General features: G+C 39.9%; 1 protein-coding gene across 3 annotated transcripts in view; it reads left to right on the top strand.

Annotated features, from left to right (window-relative positions):
- Positions 1-20,848, top strand: part of ADD2 (adducin 2) — a 166,639-nt gene that overhangs the window by 76,821 nt on the left and 68,970 nt on the right. For 2 of the 3 annotated variants that reach the window (XM_020985312.2, XM_020985315.2), the window contains exon 1: positions 13,357-13,486. The exons of the other annotated variant lie outside the window; for it this stretch is intronic. The gene's annotated coding sequence lies outside the window, so the exon portion shown is untranslated. Of the gene's footprint in view, positions 1-13,356; positions 13,487-20,848 lie in introns of those variants that run through there. 3 annotated transcript variants of the gene reach the window in all.

Genomic DNA, 20,848 nt, shown 5'->3' with positions numbered 1-20,848 from the left:
TAAAACAAGCATTTCTGTAACATAGTAGAATAGGAGGGAAAAAAGGTGATTGCACATGAAACTGCAAATCTATTATGTACAATTTGCTATTCCTTTTAAATGTATAATAAAATTATAGTGCAACTTTCTTTTTTTTTCTTCCCTTACCCTCACCCTAGAGATGGCTGCCATTAGACACAAATATGTGTGTATGTGTATGTGTGTATATATATATATATATATATATATATATATATATATATATATATGTATGTATGTATGTATGTATGTATGTAAAATCATTCTAAATATACTTCTATTTATCAGTTCTTTCTCTGGATGCAGATAGGGTCTTCCTTCACAGGTCCTTTGTAGTTAATTTGGGTATTTATGATAGTCTATGCCTACTTTTAACATTTTGGCATAAATTGCCTCTTTCAGACTTTGTGGTTTAAGTGTAAATTTTTGTTACCTATTGTTGTGATGTCTGCATTCCTTTCCCCTAGAGATCGGTAGTGCCGAACTCAGCACCAGGCCTGAGGGGATATATTTAGCTATGTGAGATATACCATTAGTGATAAGCTTGGTTGTTTTATTACATTACTTCCCCAAGGATACAGTGACTGTCCAAATCCAGTGTGCTTATGTCTTGATCAATATGATCCTTTCATTCTACCAAACAACGAAAACCCTGATATCCCAGCCAGAGAGGGATGGATTAGTACGTATGAGAAAGAAACCCTGAGTCTCCCCATCCCAGATTGATTTTGTTTTTTTGACTAGGTAAAAGGCCATTCTTTGCCTCATTTCTTACCTAGCCTTAATCACTGAATGGGTATTGCCTTAGTCAAACTGAGACCTAGGAAAGACCTTAGCTTAAAAAGGCCGAGGTCTTTCACTGCATCCAGGGCCACCTCCAGTTATCCTGATCTATGTCTTGGCACTGGAGCCAGATGGCTCTGGAGGAGAAAATGAGCCTGGTGACTTTGCACAGCCCTCCCTCACTTAAATCCGATTCACTTGCAAGTCAAGACATCACCTTCCAGATGTCATGGTCCTCTTTGAGAATGAAGGACAAACAATGAGCAATCTGATACCCAAAGGGAAACATGCTTGGTAATTAAGGGCAATAAACCATAGTCCAAGAGAAGAGCCCTCCTGGAGACAGAGAGTTTGGTCCAAAATATATTCAGAGAGAGGAAGGCAGAAGCCAGGTCAGGTCAAGCCAGAGTTCATTTGGACACAGGACTCAAAAGCATAAAATGAGAGATGGAATGGAATTCATGCTGTTGCTCAGCAGAGAGTCAGAGAAAACACACTACATCAGTGCAGGTGAAATGGGAATTGTTTTATGTCTTTCTTTGACAGGGATGACATTCTTCTACTATAGCAGGCACCGTGGCTCCTCCTTGCTTTGCTATGTTGGTGTTCCTGAGTCTCAAACAAGTGGGACCCATCCTCAGTTTGCCAATGTCCCCAAGATATGGCCTGGCCAAACATCCTTGCTTCTCTTCCTGGGTATTTATGCAAAGATGTTCCAGCAGTATCTAATGTGGTGGAAAAGAAACATCACTGGGCTTGAAGTCAGATGATTTGGATCCAAGCCTCAACTCTATACAACTGACTCTCTGTTTGATGTTGGACAAGTTAATTCACCTCTGTGCGCCTCCCTTTCTCTGTAACAGGAGAATAATAATCCCTCTGCAATCCTTATGTCACTGTGACATTATAGGAACTGCCCATCTTGTTTTCCAGTCATATAGAGCTCTCCTAACATCCTTTGCGCTTCTTGCCTGCACAATTCCTGGTTTGTCATGTGTTGCAAATTGTCCATTCTGGAAATATAAAGACAAGAATGAAGAGTCCTAACCCTCAGGGAGCTTGGAAGAGTTCTTGTTTCTCATCTTTACAAGAAGTGTCTTACTTAGATGCTGTGTGAAACCTAGGTGAACCTCTTAATTTCCAGCCCGCAGGCCTTTCCACGTACTCAGGCTCTTGCTCTGAGCACAGTATAAAATAAACACCAGCATTGCTTCTGGAAAGGGTTGCCCTATGGATCTCCTCAACACAACTCAATCACTCTCCACACCAAAGCTGCCTTCCCCAGTCCCCACTGCCCTAAATGTATTGTCTCCCCCTATAAAAATGTAAACTCCTTTAGGGAAGATTTTTTGTATCCCTGGTTCTGAGCATAGTGTCTGGCACTTGGAAATTACTTAACCTGCTGACACTGAATCGTAAGGCCTTGCTTTTTACAAGGCTAATTAGAGAAGGGAAGGCAAGAGAAGGAGAAAGAAATAAGTATTTATAGGAATATCTATTATGTGCATGGTACTGTGCTAGGTGTTTTTTGTAAATATTATCTCATTTGATCGTCACTACAACCCTGTAAGGGAGGTACTATTATTTTGCCAATTTTATAATTGAAGAAATTGAAGCAAATAGAGGTTAAGTGACTTGTCCAAGATCACACAGCTAGAGAGTGTCTGAAGCTAGATTTGAACTCAGGTCTTCCTGACTCCAGGCCCAGGTCTCTACCCATAGTGCCACTAGCTACCTCTTTTTAAAAGTCATTTCTATTAAGAAAAATCTTATCTACTGACCCATTTGACAGCGCCAAGGGTTTTGGTGTTGAAATTTTTCTTTCTGGGTCCTCAGTAAGTGCAGTTGCTAAGGAGATGGGAGCTGCTGCACCAGCAGAAGCAGTTGCCAGGTCACATTTCCACAGAAGTTGCTTCCCAGGATGGTGAGGCTATGAGGTCTGACCAAGAAGCAAGTGGCCTGGGAGTACTGCCATTCCTAAGGCTCTCGGGGTTTACCTGCCTACCTTGAAGCATCAGAAGGGGATTCAGAATTTAAATCCAGTCCTCTTTCTACCACTCCCTGCTTCTTTAAGTTCAAGGGGGAGCCCCTAGTTCTAGAGTTCTGAGATTTTATTAACATCTAATCCCTTTCCTCGGAGACTGGATACCACTACACATATACCTTTTGTGATTTTTGAGTCCCTCTAGAACAGAGGCATCAAACACAAAGAGAAACGAGGCCACCAAGCTATACGTAAGGCTCCCTGCTGTCGCTGTTCACTTAGGAGACCACATACAGTCAATCCTTACCTTTTGTGAGGGTAATGTTCCTAGAAAATGGTACAAAAGTGAAAAACATGCATGTTGATACATTGAACCTATGGAAAATAAAGGGTTAGAGTCCCATGACCACCAAAAAGTGTAAATTGCTGAAAATACACTTTTCGGCATACAATTTTAACAATGACATTAATTCTGATAACACGCACTTTTCCTGACACAGTAACCATGAAATAAAATTGGTAACATGCAAAACATTTTTCTTGCTAGCAATTCCCTAGAATTCTCTGACTTTTTCTGCTAACATATCAATAAAAAAAATGATTTCAGACAATATTCACTTTTCATAACACATGAAATCTACAATACCATCAATACTATACAGCAAATAAAATTCTTACAACTAAAACATCTTTTAACCTGAATCTGACCTTCTGCTGTATCAGATAGCAGAGCGAGGGCATTGTGCTGTGTACTACACTGCTGTAAATGTCTCTACCTTAGCTGTCCTCTGAAAAGCGAGGGAGGGGTTGCTGGGATGGTAGTTGATGCTATTGGAAGATGCTGAGACTAACAAGGTCCTCCACATCACCTCTGACACTCTTGTCCTTCATAGCTGGTGGATGGCATTGGACAGCTCTGTTTCATGGGATGTTTGAGATCCTTCAGGGTCTCAGAGTATGGAAGCATAGTGGAGAAAAGTTGACATTTAACCTTGAGACTGATCGACCAATGGGCTTGGCAACTTACATGTCTCTAACCATCTGGTCAATTAGGTCAATAGTGGCTGCAAACATCCCAGCATGAAGTTTATGTAGCACCTTTATTTTTTCACTAAGCTACATCATTGATATTTCATGCTTGGGCTTAGAACCCGAATGATTTACACTATGGCATAATTATAACCCAAAACTTGAGTTTTAAAGGCAAACATTTAAAATATACAATGAATGGGCAGGGAGCTCCTCTCTACAACAGGAGGATGAATAAAACCAGTGAAGGGCCTAGTAGGATTCCAACCTCTCCACAAACTCACTCTCATCTGTTGCACATAGAGGTTACTATACCTGGTTGCCAACAAGAAAGTGAAAATGACATTACTGATAAAATCACTGGAATGCTTGAAGTCAAAAGCTGAACTCCAGAATGTTAAGGATTGAGAGTATTAACGTTGTCTATGTTCCATTGTATTTTTATTTGTTTTGTTAAATATTTCCCAATTACATTTTAAATTGGTTCAGGAGAACTAGGAAGTGTTTCCTGAGCCAGTTTGACCCCTCTGGTCTAGTGTGAAAAGAGCACTGGACTTGGAGATCTGAGTTCTTGTCTTTATTCTAGGTCCTTTCTAACTGTGTGACTGAGGGTAGATCGCTTCACTTCTATGGACCTTAGTCTCCTCATATATGAAGTGAGCATAATAATACTTGCACTGACTGCCTTACAGGGTTGTTGTAAGGTAGGGCATTAATAACAATAATGATGATGATGATGATGTTGATGACGATAACTTATATTTGTATAGCACTTACAATGTGCCAGGCAGCATACTATAAACCTTAGATTGCTACAGTATAATGATAATATGATTAGGATGAGGACAAAGAAGCATTTGTTAAGCCCTGTGCTAAGCATTAAGGATAAAAACATAAGTAAATGGTAGAATAGAATAGGATGGAATGGGATGGGGTAGAGTGGGATAGGGTAGGGTAGTGTTGGATAGGATAAGATGATATAAGAAAGAAGAGGATATGGAGAAACAAGATGATTCTAAAGATGTTTAAAAGACAGCCTGATAGAGGGTAGAGATCTGGTTTTAAAGTCAGGAGACCTGAGTTCAAGTCCCACCTTTGATATGATATATACTGGTCCTGTGACTCTGAACAAATAACCAAATCTCTTACCTGGGCAACTCTCTAAAACTATCTATTATAAAACATCTGCTGATTTGCATTGGTAGAAGGAGTTCCCTAACCAGGAGCTCCCTACATTGATACAATGGACAAAATTATTATTATTATTATTATTATTATTATTATTATTATTAATTGCCTTTAATCACATCCTCTGTCAATGTTCATCCTTGAAGATAGAAGAGAACTCATCATTTTCATCTGTGTTTGAACTCTCCAGCAACAAAAAACCTGAAGCATTCTCTGGGAGAGAAGCATTTTGGTCAGAGAAGCTGCTGGTTTACATGCCTGCCTACTCATTAGCTGCATGACATGAAAAGTTAGAGATCAAGAAATTAGCAGGAAACAGGCTTAATGATGCCCTACAGCTAGGATCATATACACAGTATCACAGACAATTAGAGCTGGAAAGAACCTTTAAAAAAAATCATAGATCTCAAACCTCTCATTTTACCAGGAAGGAAATGAGGCCCATACATGGAAAGGACTTGCCCAAGGTCACCCAGCCAGTCAGCAGCAGACCTAGTCCTAGGATTCAAATGTCTTTTCCTCCATCCAGGCTCATTACTTCACATGGAGAGAATGCTGAGCTGTATAGTGAGAGACAAAGAGCACCAAAGCTGAAATCAGAAGACACTGCATTCAACTTCTGGATTTGACATAAGAGGACCTGAGTTCAAATTCTGCCTCTGTTACTTAATGTTTGACTGAGGGCCAGCCACTCTGGCCTCTCTGTGTCACTGTTTCCTCCTCTGAGAAATGAGGACTTGGATTGGATAGCCTCTACGGCCCCTTTTAGCTCTAAATGTATGATCCTGCAATCTGTAAAATGGGGCCAATAATATTTGCAAAGCATCCTTCAAACAATTGTTGTTATGGAAGAACTTACTAAACCCTAAAGTTCTATGTAAATATGAATTCTTGTTAGGTGAGGTAAAGACATCAGTCAGCTACAGGAAAAGCAAATGAAAATACCTAGTATTCGTATGATATTTTAAGATTTGCAAAGTATTTTATGTTTATTATCTCATTTGATACTCACAACAATGCTGGGAGGCAGATGCTGCAGTCATTCCCATTTTATGGATGAAGAAACTGAGGTTGACAGAGGCTAAGTGACTTTCCGAGGGTCACACGACCCTGTATGTGTTTAAGGCCAGTTCTAAAGATCTTTCTGACCCCAAGTTCAGCACTCTCTCCACAGTGTCACAACTACCTCTATTGCTGGAGGAATGAGACAGATAATTCCCAAATTCTTCATATGTGTCCTTAAAATGTTATGGAAATATAGCAACTAACTTTTCTTTCTAATTCTGTCTTGATTAATCTAACAATAATTGGTGCTCCCTGGGTACATATCAGCTGACAAGTGGCAGCATCTCCAACGTATAGTAGTGCAAAGGGAGGTGGTGACCTGGTTTTTTTAATTGCCCCAGAGAATCCAAAAAGTCAGTGATACACATGTGGTAAGTCAATATGGATCATAGGTTTGCAAAGACACCACTGTCTGACTTGTGGCACCAAGATGATGCACAGGCATCATTTTTTAAGGAGGAAAGGAGTTTTTTTTTCTTTTTCTTTTTCAAATATGTGCAGGACTAGATAAGGTTTTATCCCAATGTCTGCACTAAGGCTCAAAGTTCACTATCTCAACTCCACACCCTGACAGTGGCACAGGCCAGATCTGGTGAAGAGGAACTTTGCCTCCAGGCTCTGCTCTTCCAAGAAGCTGTTTCCCATACCTTTCCCCCACAATTCATCAATTGTATGGAATTCCTTCCCTCATTTTGCCCACAAATTCCTAAGGAAATAAGAAACATCTGTGAAACATCTGTGCATAGTTTATCAAGCATTCATTCAACAAACATTTATTGGGCATCAATGTGTCCAAGACACATAAATTATGACACATACATTTCCAGCCAAGATTTATATTAAAAATAAAGAGTAGATGAAGAAGAATGGACCCTGGAGACCAGGCTCACATTTCATCTTTTTATTCAATAGATATGGAGGATAAAACTTCTTTTAACCTACATTAAAGTCTCCCTTCACTTCTTCTTTCACCTACCATTTTCAGAGGAAGCACACATGTGCGTAAGCTGCCTGAGGAATCCAGATGTTTAAGGGTGTCAGTGAAAGGTCCTAAACTTGTCACAGTCATCTGTGGGAGTCGTTGGATAAAGAACACCACATGTAGATGGGTTTGCATAGACAAGAGTAAAATGTACTAAAATTCACAGAGCTGACGTCCCCTGGTGGAATGGGCACATGAGAACGATTTGTTCCAATGGCCATGAAGGCAACTGAAGCAGGTGCTTTAGAGCAATTAGAGCTTGGTTAGTCATCAAAGACACCCAGATCATCCACTGCATCCTGAGCTATTGCTAATCGTCCTGACTTTTGTCTTGTCATTGGACTTCAGTGACTCTGGAAAAGAGAGCGAAGCTGATGACTTTGTGCAACTCTGCCCCACTTAAACCCAATTCATGCATGAATCAAGACATCACCCATGATGTCACTGGTCCTCCTTGAAAACAAAGGAGGAGCAATAACAACAACAAATACAGATAACTTTAATGTACAATATTGTATGGTAGATTCATTAAAAAAGGTACAAAATGAAGTCTGTGGAGGAGAGTAAAGTATAAGAAGACTGAAAAATAAGAAGGAGCTGGGTTGGAAGGGCTTTAAATGCCAAAGAGAGCATTTTATATTTGTTCCAGAGGATAATAGGGAGCCACTGGAATTTATTGAAATCACTTTAGCAGCTGAGTGGACAATGGATTGGAGTGGAGAGAGACTTGAATCAGGGAGACCAACCAAAAGGTTGTTGAAAAAGTCTAGGTGAGGGGTGTTGAGGGCCTGCATAAGGGTGATGGCTGTGCCAGAGAAAAAGAAGGGGATGGGTACAGTGGATGTTGTGCGGCAGAAATGACAAGACTTAGTAATTGATTGAATACGTAGGATGATAGGGGTTGAGGATGATACCAGGCTTTCCAGCCTGGGTGACTACAAGAATTATGATACCCTGGACAGTTATAGAAAAGTTGGGAAGAGGAAAAGGTTTATGGGGAAAGAGAGCGCATTCTGTTTTAGACATGCTGAGTTTGAGATATCTACAGGACATACAGTTTGAGATTTCCAAGAGGTTGTTTACGTGGGAGAAAGACTAGTTCTGAATATTGCGATCTTGGAATTTTCTGTATAGAGATCATAACTGAACCAATAGAAGCTGATGAGATCATCAAGTGAGATAGTAAAGATGGAGAAGATAAGAACTATGCCAGACCCTTAGAAGGCATCTAGTATTAGTGGGTGTTACGTATATGAAAATCCAGCAAAGAACACTGAGACAGACTCTTCATACAAGTGTAAAGAGAACCAGAAATGGGCAGTTTTGTGAAAACTTAGAGAGAAGAGATCATTTAGGAGGAGAGAGAAGGGAAAGGAACAAGCATTTATATTGTACCTACTGTGTGCCAGGCACTGTGCTAAGAGCTTTTATAAATATTATCCCATTGGATCGTCATAATCATCTTGCAAAGTAGGTGTAATTATCTCCATTTTACCATTAAGGAACCTGGGGCAAATAGAGGTTAAGTTACTTGCCCAAGATCACACAGTGAGGCCTGAAGCTGGATTTGAACTCGTCTTCCTGATTTCAGACCCAATGCTCCATCTGCTGTGCCACCAGCTGCAACAGTGTCAAATGCCGCAGAGAGGTCAAGAAGAATGAGAAACGAGAAAGAGCAATTAGGAGATTTGTCAATCAGGAGATCATCGGTAACTTCGGAGAGATCGAGTTCAATTGAATGATGATAACAGAATCCAGAATGCAGAAGGAGAGGAGAAGCGGAGATGCAGAAAGCTTCACTGAAGGGCTTCTCCTGTACGGGGTGGTGGCTAGAAGGTATGATAGGGAGAGGTGGGAGATTAGAGTGTGGTGGTCATGGCTGGTACAACCTGCTGGAAAAGATAAAAATGAATGAGATCAAGAGTGCATGTTGAAAGGTTTACCTTGGCTATCGTTTCATGTAAGTAGAGGCAGGGGAGGACACGGTGGAGGAAAATGTCTGAGGAACGTGAGATGAGGAGGAGAAAAAAAGATGGAGCTTTCAGTAAATGGCTTTGGGTTTTTTTTGTGAAGTATGAGATAAGTTCCTAAGCTGAGAGGGTGGAAGGTGCTGTCAGGGTAGGAAAGTTGAAGAGAAGAGAATGTTTGGAACAGCCACTGCAGTGAATGGAATAGCAAATTCATTAGGAATATGGAAAGAATTTGCCTTCCTGCAATGAGGGCACATTTGAGATGATGTAACATAGGCATTGTTTTGTGATTTCCTCAGGCTCAGGAGCATTCATCAGCATGTGAATAGGTGTGAAGGAGACAGATGGTAGGAATAAATCAAGGCTAGGGTTTGGAGAGGTATGACCTTTAATAGGATGAAGAGACAAAAGGTTTGAGTATTGAGGATAGTGTTGAGTTGAACTGATTCCACAAGGGTGGAGATAAGAAAGAAAGGAGATTGTAGCCAGTGCAGAGATGACAGTCTGCAAAAGAACTGAGGAGTGGAGAGACTGTAGGCCACAATGAGGAAAAAGAACAAAGATGAGGTCCTAAGGGAAGATGGAGTAATAAGAGATTATGATCAGTTCAAGGAATTTTGGAATTTAGGAACTTGGAAGTAGAACATTTGTGAGAGATGACAAGATCAAGGATATGACCTTCTTTATTTTATGACTGAGAGTAGAAAAGTAGGTCATGAGAACTGAGTACTTTGAGGAACTAGGAGATTAGGGTCTTTGAGGGGGCATCACTAAGCATGTTGAGGTCCCCCAGTATAAGGACAAGAGTTATGGTGCAAAGACTGAGAGCTACCACTAAACTCATTAAGGAAGGAAGGAAGGAAGAATGGATCTGGGTAGGATGCCAAATTTGAATTGTGTGGACTTTAAAGGAGGAGAGGTTGTTGAGTGATGGTGGTAGAGGGAAAGTCTATCAGTGGCAGTGGGAAGCAAGGAATATTGACCTCCCCATTATGACCAGTGAGTTGGGGGTATGAGTAAAAGTGCAACCAAGTGGTGAAATGGGTAACCAGAGATGGAGTGCCATGAGGAGGGAGCCAGTTCTCAATGAATACTAGAAGATAAAGAGTATGAAAGAAAAGGTGAAGATTGGAGCCCCACCTGACATATACACATACACACAAAGTATTATTTACACTCCTAACTATCTAAGATGTGGACATAATAAAACATATACAATGAGGATTGAATAAGCTAACATGTGAGGATGGGCTTTGCACACCATAAAGGGATATAGAAATGTGAGCAGTGACTGTACTGCTTTTCTCTAACATTATATCTTTAAAAGGAAAAAGATGAAATGTAATTTTAACTATGCTAAATTTTTCACAATTTCACATTAATTTTTCAATTAATCTTTTAATCAATTAATTTAAATTTTGTAATTTTAAATTATAATTTTAAAATTTTTATAATTAAGAAATTCTGTCTTAAATTTTTTATTACCCCTATGTAATGTTTACTGGCTGTGTGACCCAGAGAAAGCACTTACCCATTCATAACTTTATTTTTTTCATCTGTAAAATGGAAATAATAAAAATCACACCACCTACTTCATGAGGTTGTCAGAAAGAAAACATTTTATAAACCTTAAAACCCTATGGAAACGTGACCTCCTCATCCTTCTATTGTTACTATTATTGCTATTATTATCATTATTTTTAGTTAATGGTCTTCTTCACTACCCTCCCCTCACTCCACTTCCCCTGAGAGCCCCCAATCAGTTTGAAATAAAAATATAAGCATATCCCTAAGGTCCAGTTTATAATAAGCCAAATTTACCCTCCAGCTGCTGTGAACCTAAAATTATATTGATCAACCTCAGTAATCTACAACATGTAGATTATTGTTAGTTCTTTTTTTTGCAAATAAAGATAACTGGGAGGTGTACTAGCTCTGAAGTCACAGGATCTGGGTTCAAACCCTGCCTCTGAAGCTTACTACATGCATAATCGTGGGCAAGTCATTTAACCTCCTGGGAGCCTCAGTTTCCTCATTCATAAAACGAGATGATTAAGTTAAATAGCCTTGGGTCCATTCCACTTCTAATTTTATGATACCTAGTCAAGTCTAATGTCTCTGTATGACCTTGGACAAATCGCTTAAACTTTGTGGGCCTTAGTTTCCTCATCTAAGGTCCTTTCCAGCTTTAAATGTGTGGTCCAGTGATCTACCATTACTCAGCTCCCGCCTAGCTCATATTGTCATTGTCATATTATCTCCTTTCCATTGCACTGACCCCTCAATCCCACCTCTACCCTACTTCCGATTTCCTTCTATTTCTTCTTTAATAGAAGCCTGACTTCCTTGTGGGAATCCCATTCTTGAATTTAGAACTAACAGGAACCTTAAATATCACCTGGGCCAAACCCTTCATTTTCACAAAGGTGTAAATTTACTCTCAGAGAGGTTAAGTGATTTGCTCAAAAGCCAGTTATAAAAAGTTCAGGAGTATACTGGTAAATGTTTAACTACTGGTTCCCTAAAAGAAAAAGAAAAAACTACCATGACCTACCTTTAATTTTACTCTTCATTATTAACATTTCTTTTCCATCACTGTCTTAAATCTAGACAATTAGCGAAACAATAAAGTAAACCCTGATTTGTAGCATTTGCTCATTTAACAATCAGCTCTAGGTTGGGCTGGTTCCCCTGCAAGCTGCAGAGGTAGGACTTGAACCCAAGTTTTCTGACTTATAACTGAATGGTCTTTCTTCTATACCATGTTAGCTTATTGCAGAGAAATAGAAACCAAGCCTCAGAAAGTAAAATGACTTATCCAGGGTGTTATAGACACAGGGGAAGAGTCTCAGGATAAAATCTTGAATTAAATTGAATGTAATTCTTTTATGTAATAATTCTCCTTGTATAATTTCTGGAGAGAAGAGGAGATAGGAAAATATTTTTTTTTAGATCAGAGGATCCTGGGGTATGTAAACTAAAAAAAGCTATTTAATATAATTGGTTTCCTTTGCAATTCTCTGCATTTTATTTTATAAACTTAAAAACTTTTTTCTTCTGAGGAGTCCATAGGTGCCATCAGGCTTGAGTTTCTTTGTATGTAAAGCTAAAGGGCTAAACTAGTTGATTTCCAAGGTCCCTTAGGGCTCTTAATATTATATTTTAAGGTTCCTTCTAGTTAAATCATTCAATGAATGTGACTAGCAGAGTGCTGGACGGTAATAGACACTCAATTCAGCAAAACATTAAATATTAAATCAATGCAGAATGAGTATTCCTTGAATGCTCAGATACAAAGATATCTTTTGAATTCAAGAGATCACAGGACTCATCAGAGCCAGAAGAGATCTTAGAGACCGTCTAACCCAACCCTTTCATTTCAATAATGAGGAAACCAGATCCCAATGAAAGGTAAAACAATTTACCCAAGAACATGTTAGCCTAGTGCCTCGCACATAGTAAGTGCTTAATGAACGTTTGTTGCAATGTTGCCTCATAGAAGAACTAGGATTTGCTGCCCAGTCCTCCCCAGCTCCAAATTCTGTGTATTTGTATCACCCTACATATCTGCATCCATATCTGTATCTGTCTTTGTCAGGACTGGGAAGGAAGATGCGCTTAATGTTCCTACAGCAGGCAAAGGGTGGTTAGAGAATTCTGTCCAACCGAAGTAATAAAACATATTTATTTACTCATCTTACTCCTTGTGTAATTCCTGGGTGAAGAGAAGGAGATAGGAAGTTGTTTTTTTCTTTATATGCCAGAGGGTTCTTAACCTGAGGTCTTTGAACTTTAAAAAAATTGCTGTTTTAATATAATTGGCTTTGCAATGGTATACATTTTTATTTGTGAACTTAAAACCTTCCTTTTCCTGAAGGAGCCCACAGGCATCACCAGATTGCCAAAGGGAGCTGTGACACACGAAGAAGGTTAAGAACTCCTGCTTTAGACCATTCAGTTTGAGCTCATTTGGTACAATGTGCATTGTGGTGCTGGGCTTGAATCCTGGTGCAAGACCCAGTATCTAGGGCAGGTTACCTAATCATTCTGGGTCTCTGTTTTTTCACTTTTAAGATGGGAGTGGAGGGATGGTTAGATTAGATAAATTCTAAGGTCCCTAAAAGCGCTAACTCCTAGCAACCTCTTCCCTTTCTAGACATATCTATGTCAAGACTAGGGAGGAAGATGTATACTTAGTGCAACTACAGCAGGCAAAGGATTAGATCATTCTGTCCAACCAACAGGCTGGCTTTCCCTCACCCCCATACTTCAGGATGGGAGGAGGACAGTGTGGTTTCTGTTTATCTAATCACAACACCAGGGTGCAATTGGCTTGCTGTAAAACCTGCTTATTTTACAAAGTGCGGGAAGCAAGAGCACTGAAGCCCTCGTCCTTTCCACTTTCTGAAGCCCCATGGTCTGTGACAGCCCTCCTCCTGGGGTTGTGGGACCTTGGATTTCTAAGAGGTTAGTTGGGGTTTGACTTGAAGTAGGTGGCTCGGGATCCCATGGCTCTGGGAACTCCCCCTGTCTAGCCTTAGAGATGGTCTGGGAGCTTGGTAGACATATAGCCTTAGAACAATCAGCTTCTCTGGGTTGAGGGGTGGGAATTGGGCAGGTAGCGCCAAGGAACTCACACAGACATCAGTAGCACATGAATATGATAGTCATGTAGTCAAATAGCTTCAGAAGTCAAAGTGGATGATGATGGCATATGACAACAACCTGGGGGCTTTAGGGGATTACAAGCTCAAAATGAGTAGGGAACTAGGCATTGCATGAATACTGGATATAGAATCACAGGATATGGATTGAAATAATAATTTGGTGGTCCTGAGCAAGTCACTTAACCTTTATTGGCCTCCGTTTCCTTATCTATAGAAGGGAATTAGACTAGATGATTTCTGAAATTCCTTCAAGCTGTGAAAGCCATAAGCTTGTGAGGAAGGTAGGTCATGAAATGGATCAGGAAATGGGGTCAGCAAGACCTAAATTCAAATTCCGTCTCAGCCCTTTGCTAGCTGTGTGACCTTGGGCAAGTTACTTAACCTCTCTAAGACTCAGTTTCCTCATCTGTAAAAATGAGGATAACTATAGAAACCTACCTCATAGTCTTGTGAGGATCAAGCCAGGTAAAATAGGTGAAGTGCTCTGCAAACCTTAAAGCCCTCTATAAAGATTAGCTATTATTATTATTACCACCCTTTAAAAATGAATGGAACTTAAATCTGCATTAACAGAAGCATTGTGTTCAGAAGGCAGGAGATGATAATGCTTCGGTATTTTGCCCTGGTCAGACTATACATGCAGTCTTGTGTCCAGTTGTGAACAAGCCATGTTAGGAAAGATGTCAACAAGATGCCTAAAGGAGGGTGACTCTGATGGTTGGAGAGAAGCCTCTATGAAGTTGTACAAGAGAAAGATTAGGAGTGCCTTGAGGGAGGGGAAAATGGCTTCCAGGACATAGCCATGTGTCTTCAACCACATACCACCAACAGGAGTCACCATGATTATAGTGGAAAGAGTGCAGGATTTGGAGTAAAGGGATGTGGATTTGAATTCTGACTTTGCTACTTATTACCTATGTGTTCTTGAGCAAATGACAACCTCTCTGGGCTGTTTTCTTATCTGTAAATTAATGGATTGAACTACATGACCTCCAAAGGTCCCTTCCACCTACAGAGGCTTGCCCAAACTACCTAGGAAGGAGCTTTGATTTTAAAAATAGTTTAGAAAATTCTGTTTCCAACTTTTTCAAGTGTGCAGATATAAGAGTTATAAATAAAATAAACATTTTGCTAATCATGACAGTTTCATACTAGCATTAGCTAATGTTTCAAAGCATAATATATACTTGGGAATGGTTCATCACTAGCAATAGTGGGTATAAATCCATATTTCAAGTAATCTTGATAATTTTGCACTTTTTGTCTGACTTCATCCCCTGTAATTGTTTCTCCCTTGTAATGTGACTTATGGGTTCCTATTAAGAGTAGGAGAAGTTTCAGTGCTATCATTTTCTTGTTGTTCACATGCATCTACATTATTATCATCTTCAATCCTTAGTTTCTTTGCAGGAATCTTTTTAAGGCACTTGTCTATTTTGTGAGGATTAGTTTGGCTAAAAGTAAATAATGTATTCACTTATGAAAAATGTCATAATGCACTGAAAGTAAACCCACCAGTGGGGATACTACAGTCAACCTTTTCACATTGTGGAATTCCCACTCTTTCCTCAGGAACTGTGACCATATGAATGTGAACCAGGGGAGGGTAGAGTCAGTGTCAATCTATATATTAAATATTAGTAAAGGTTAATTTCTTTTTAAACTAGTAATAAACATAAATACAAGTTTTAGTATGTTCTTGGTATACCCCTATGGATTATCTTGCCCTGGGGCACATGCGCCCCATTTTAAAGACCACTAGTCCAGAGCACATGAGTTCTAAAGTGGAGAGAGCTATTGCTCTCAATGCAGCATCCCAATGGCCTGCATGGAGTGGATAGCAAATGCTTCTTAAATATATTTACTTAATATGTTAATAATTATAATTAATGATAATTAAGGATGTATTAATGATATATTTGAAGCAAATGCTTATTAAACATATTTATAAATACATTAATCAGCCATACTTTCTAACTTATAGTTAAGTGTAATCAAAAGGACATTTGCTGTATTTTATGTTGTAGGAACTGAATTCTAATCTTGATTCTGCCACTACTACTTGTGTGACCTTGGGAAAGGCATCTTAACTTTTCTGTGACTCAGATTCTTTATCCATATTGGCTTAGGTCACCTTTCAGTCCTTTCTAGCTATAAATCTATGATCATATACTTTTTGGTTTTCAACATTTACTTCCACAAGATTTTGAATTCCAAATTTTCACCCCATCTTGACCCTCTCCCCAAGATGGCATGCATTCTGAATACCCCTCCCCCAGTCTGCTCTCCCTTCTATCTCTCCCTTCCCTTCTCTTATGCCCTTCCCCTTCTCTTTTCCTGTAGGGCAGGATAGATTTCTGTACCCCATCTCCTGTATTTTTTATTTCCCAGCTGCATGTGGAAACATTTTTTTTTAAACATGTGTTTTTAAAACTTTGGGTTCCAAATTTTCTCCCTTCCTCCCACCACCCTCATTGAAAAGGCAAGCAACTCAATACAGGCCATACATGTGCAGTTATGCAAAACACTTCCATAGTAGACATGTTGTGAAAAACTAACTCTATTTCCCTTAATCCTATCCTGCCCCCCATTTATTCTATTCTTTCTTTTGACCCTGTCCCTCCTCAGAAGTACTTCTTCTGATTACCCCTTTCCCAATCTGCCCTTCTCTATCATCCCCCTGCTCTCTTGTCCCCTTCCTCCCCTATTTTCCTGTAGGGTAAGACAGATTTCCATACCCAATTGAGTGTGTATGTTATTCCCTCCTTAAGCCAAATCTATGAGAATAAGATTCCTCATTTTCTCACCTTCCCCTCCCCTCCACTGTAAGAACCTTTTCTTGTTTTTTGTGCAGATAATGTACCCCATTCTACCTCTCCCTTTCTCCTTCTCCAGTATAATCCTCTCTCACCCCAATTTTATTCTCCAGATATCACCCCTTCATCTTCAACTCACCCTGTGCCTCTATCCATCTATCTATCTATCTATCTATCTATCTATCTATCTATCTATCTATCTATCTATCTATCATACATACTCATATACATACATATAATTTTTCCCCTCCACTACCCTAATACTGACAAAGGTCTCATGAGTTATAAATATCATCTTTCCATGCAGGAATGTAAACAGTTCAGCCTTAATAAGTCTCTTATGATTTCTCTTTCCTGTTTACTCTTCATGTTCCACTTGAGTCTTGTATTTGAAAGTCAAATTTTCTATTCAGCTCTGGTCTTTTCATCAAGAATGCTTGAAAGTCCTCTATTTCACTGAATGACCATTTTTTCCCTGAAGGATTATACTCAGTTTTGCTGGGTAGGTGATTCTTGGTTGTAATCCTATCTCCTTTGCCCTCCTGAATATTATATTCCATGCCCTGCGTCCTTAATGTAGAAGCTGCTAAATCTTGTGTTATCCTGATTGTGTTTCCACATACTTGAATTGTTTCTTTCTGGCAGCTTGTAATATTTTCTCCTTGACCTGGGAACTCTGGAATTTGGCTACAATATTCCTAGGAGTTTTCCTTTGGGGATCTCTTTCAGGGGAGATTGGTGGATTCTTTCAATTTCTATTTTGCCCTCTGGTTCTAAATATCAGGGCAGTTTTCCTTGATAATTTCTTGAAAGATGATGTCTAGGCTCTTTTTTTGATCATGGCTTTCAGATAGTCCAATAATTTTTAAATTCTCTCTCCTGGATCTATTTTCCAGGTCAGTTGTTTTTCCAATGAGATATTTCACATTGTTTTCTAATTTTTCATTCTTTTGGATTTGTTCACTGTGTCTTGATTTCTCATAAAGTCACTATCCTCCAATTGCTCTATTCTAATTTTTAAGGAAGTAAGCTTTTGGACTTCCTTTTCCATTTGGCCAATTTTGCTTTTTAGGGCATTCTTCTCCTCATTGGCTTTTTGGACCTCTTTTGCTGTTTGGGTTAGGCTATTTTTTAAGGTGTTATTTTCTTCAGTATTTTTTGGGTCTCCTTTAGCAAGCTGTTAACTTGTTTTTCATGATTTTCTTGCATCACTTTCATTTCTCTTCCCAGTTTTTCCTCTACTTCTCTTACTTGCTTCTCAAAATCCCTTTTGAGCTCTTCCAAGGCCTGGGACGTGTTCATATTTTTCTTGGAGGCTTTGGATGTGGGAGCTTTGACTTTGTTGTCTTCTTCTGGTTGTATGTTTTGATCTTCTTTGTCATCATCTTGCGAGGTTTGCTCATGATCCCAGCCAACTACTTGAGTTTTAAACTCTTTGTTAAGGTAAGAGTCTGCTTCCAATGTGGAGAATGCACTGTCCCAAGCTTTGGGGGTTATTGTATAGCTGTTTTCAGAGATACTTGTAGGGACCTGTAAATTTTCAGTTCTTCCAAGGTGGTCTGATAAGGGTCAAGGTGTTTACTCTTTTCCTGGCCTGTGCTCTGGTCTTTAACTGACCGACCACAAGCAGTCTTTTCTCTCTTGGAACTGCGAGGAGGGTTTTCTCTCCACCACCACTACAAGCTCCACCGTGCCAGCATTCCTCCTCACCCCAGGACCACCACCCAGAACTGTGACCCAGATGCAAGCACGGGAAAAGCAAGAGATTCCTGCCTCAGCACTGGCAAAGAGATCCCTGCGGTCCCCTCTGATCAGCCACTTGATTCCCCCTCAGTCTGTGGGCCGGAAGCTCAGGTCACAGCCACCACCCCAGGGCCTGCAATCTGCGCTCTGTGCTCTGGAACTGGCTCTGACCTAGCTCCTCTCTCACTGCAAAAACAGACTTTTCCCACTGACCTAGGCTGTCTATGGCGTTCATGGATTGAGGAGTCTGGAAACTGCCACAGCTGCCTGGGATTCAGTCCTCTGAGGCCTGCTCCAGGTTCGCTGTGGCCTGCTCACCCATGCTGAACTGTGCTCCTCTTCCTGCCCAACATGATATGCCTTTCCGATCAACCGTCCAGGCTGTCTTGGGCTGGAAATTTGTTTTACTCTGTCTTTTTGTGGATTCTGCTGCTTAAGAATTTGTTTAGGGCCATTTTTTTTACAGGTATTTGGAGGGGTTTGGGGGAGAGCTCAAGCAAATCACTGCTTTCACCCTGCCATCTTGGCTCTGATCATATACTTTTTGTAAGCCTCAGTTTCTCTCACTATAAGATGAGACAATAGGACTAGGTTCTCTCTAAAATCCTTTCTAGCCTAAACAAGTTTATTTTTGCTGCGTGTTCCATACTTTTGAGACATTTCAGCCTATCACAAATTTCAATATACTCACCATGAACATTTTAGTTGATTAATACAAATATTTTCCCTTTGCCTTTTCTCATTATTTAGTCTTTCAAGAGCAGTTTACATCTTAGCAAGTTTCATTTTTAAAATGGACAGTCATATAGTGGCATCAGTAATAATGATAATAACAAAGACTACTAGGATTTATGTAGCACTTTAAGGTTTGTGAAGCACTTTACTCTCTTTATCCTCACAAGAAGCATAGGATAGAATTATCTACTTTTCAGATGAGGAAATTGAGGCAGACAGAAGTCAAGTGACTTGCTCAGCTTCACATAGTGTCTGAGGCTAAATTTGAGCTTGGGTCTTCCTGACTCTAGACACAGCACTTTAACCATTATGCCACCTAGCTTTTTCAAGATCCTTGTTTCATGTTTCAGCAGTCAGAGGCTTAAGTATCTCACCAGACCAGAATTATAATAATTCCTGCAAGTGGGGCAGACTGATGGAATGGCAAGAGAACTAGTTTGGGAGTCAAAAGACTAGAATTCAATTCCTTGCTCTTAGAGCTTCTAGTTGTATGGCTCTGGGCAGGTCCCTTCCCTCTCTGTATCTCTGTTTCGCCATCTGTAAAATAAGGGGAGTCTAGGATTTTTTATCATTCGGTCATGTTTCTTTTGCTTAGAGCATTGAGCTGGGTGCACAACTGCATTTACTATGTTGTGTTAAAGATCCAGCTCAGATTACAATGTATTAAAGGACCAACAGGGACAAAATACATGCCTCACCTTTTTAGGTTGGCATCGTGGAGGACAACCAGTATCTGTTATGACCTGTCCCTTGAAACCCCTAAAGGACATAAAAACTGGACTGGAGGGACCATAGGTCAGGGCAGGAAAATGATTCTGATATCCTCTTAAGTTCTAATATGTCATAGGAAGCCATTAGAGTGGACGTTTGAATGAGAGTAAAGAGTGTGGATTCTATCCTAGCTCAGTCTTGGGCTTGCTAAAGGTTCTTCTGCTTGGGTATCCATCTGGCTAGAGATGGACTAAGTCCTGGTACTACTCTGATATACCCAGCACGTAATGAGGATGAATGAGAGTAGCAGAATGAATGACATCCTCCTTGGGGAGAAAGAAATGGCATGTAGGGCATTTAAAAGGAGTTTCATAGAATCTCAGAGTTAGAGGGATTTCAGAGGTCATTTAGCCCAATCTGTATAGGACCAAAAATACCGACTTAACTATTCCCAACAAGTGGTCAGCCTGACTCTGCCAGAAGACTTTCAGTGGTAGAAGACTCACTACCTCCTAAAGTCAAGTCTAGAAGCATTGGTAAATGCCTGCTATATGCCAGGCATTCTGCTAAGCTCTAGCAATACAAAGAAAGGCAAAAACAGCCTCTGCTCTCAAGAATTTCACAATCTGAGTGGGGAGACAATATGGAAACAACTATATATAAACAATATATGTACATATGCATATGTACATACATATATATGTATATATATATATATACATATACATATATATATGATAAACTGGAGATAATCTCAGAGGGAAGATACTAGCATTAAGAGGAATTGGGAAAGGCTTTTTGCCGAAGATGGGATTTTAGCTGACAAGCCAGGAGGTAGGAAAGTTAGGTGGCACAGTAGATAGAGCACCTGGTTTGAAGTCAGGAAGACCTGAATTAAAATCTGGCTTCAGATACTTACTAACTGTGTTGACCCTGGGCAAGTCATTTAACTTTTCTGCCTTAGTTTCCTCAATAGTAAAATGTGGATAATAGTAGCACCTACCTCCCAGGTTTATTGTGAGGATCAAAAGAGATATTTGTAAAGTGCTTATCACAGTGCCTGGCACATAGTGGACACTTTAACAAATTCATCCTTCCTTCCTTCCTTTTTTTCTTCCTTCCACCATAGAATCATTTAGACAATAAGTAGCAGATCT

Source organism: Phascolarctos cinereus, unplaced genomic scaffold (genome assembly GCF_003287225.1).
Source record: "Phascolarctos cinereus isolate Bilbo 61053 unplaced genomic scaffold, phaCin_HiC Scaffold_2;HRSCAF=192, whole genome shotgun sequence".
NCBI lineage: Eukaryota > Metazoa > Chordata > Mammalia > Diprotodontia > Phascolarctidae > Phascolarctos > Phascolarctos cinereus.
Note: the sequence above shows the minus strand (reverse complement) of the source record. Positions and strands in the feature narration are given on the sequence as shown.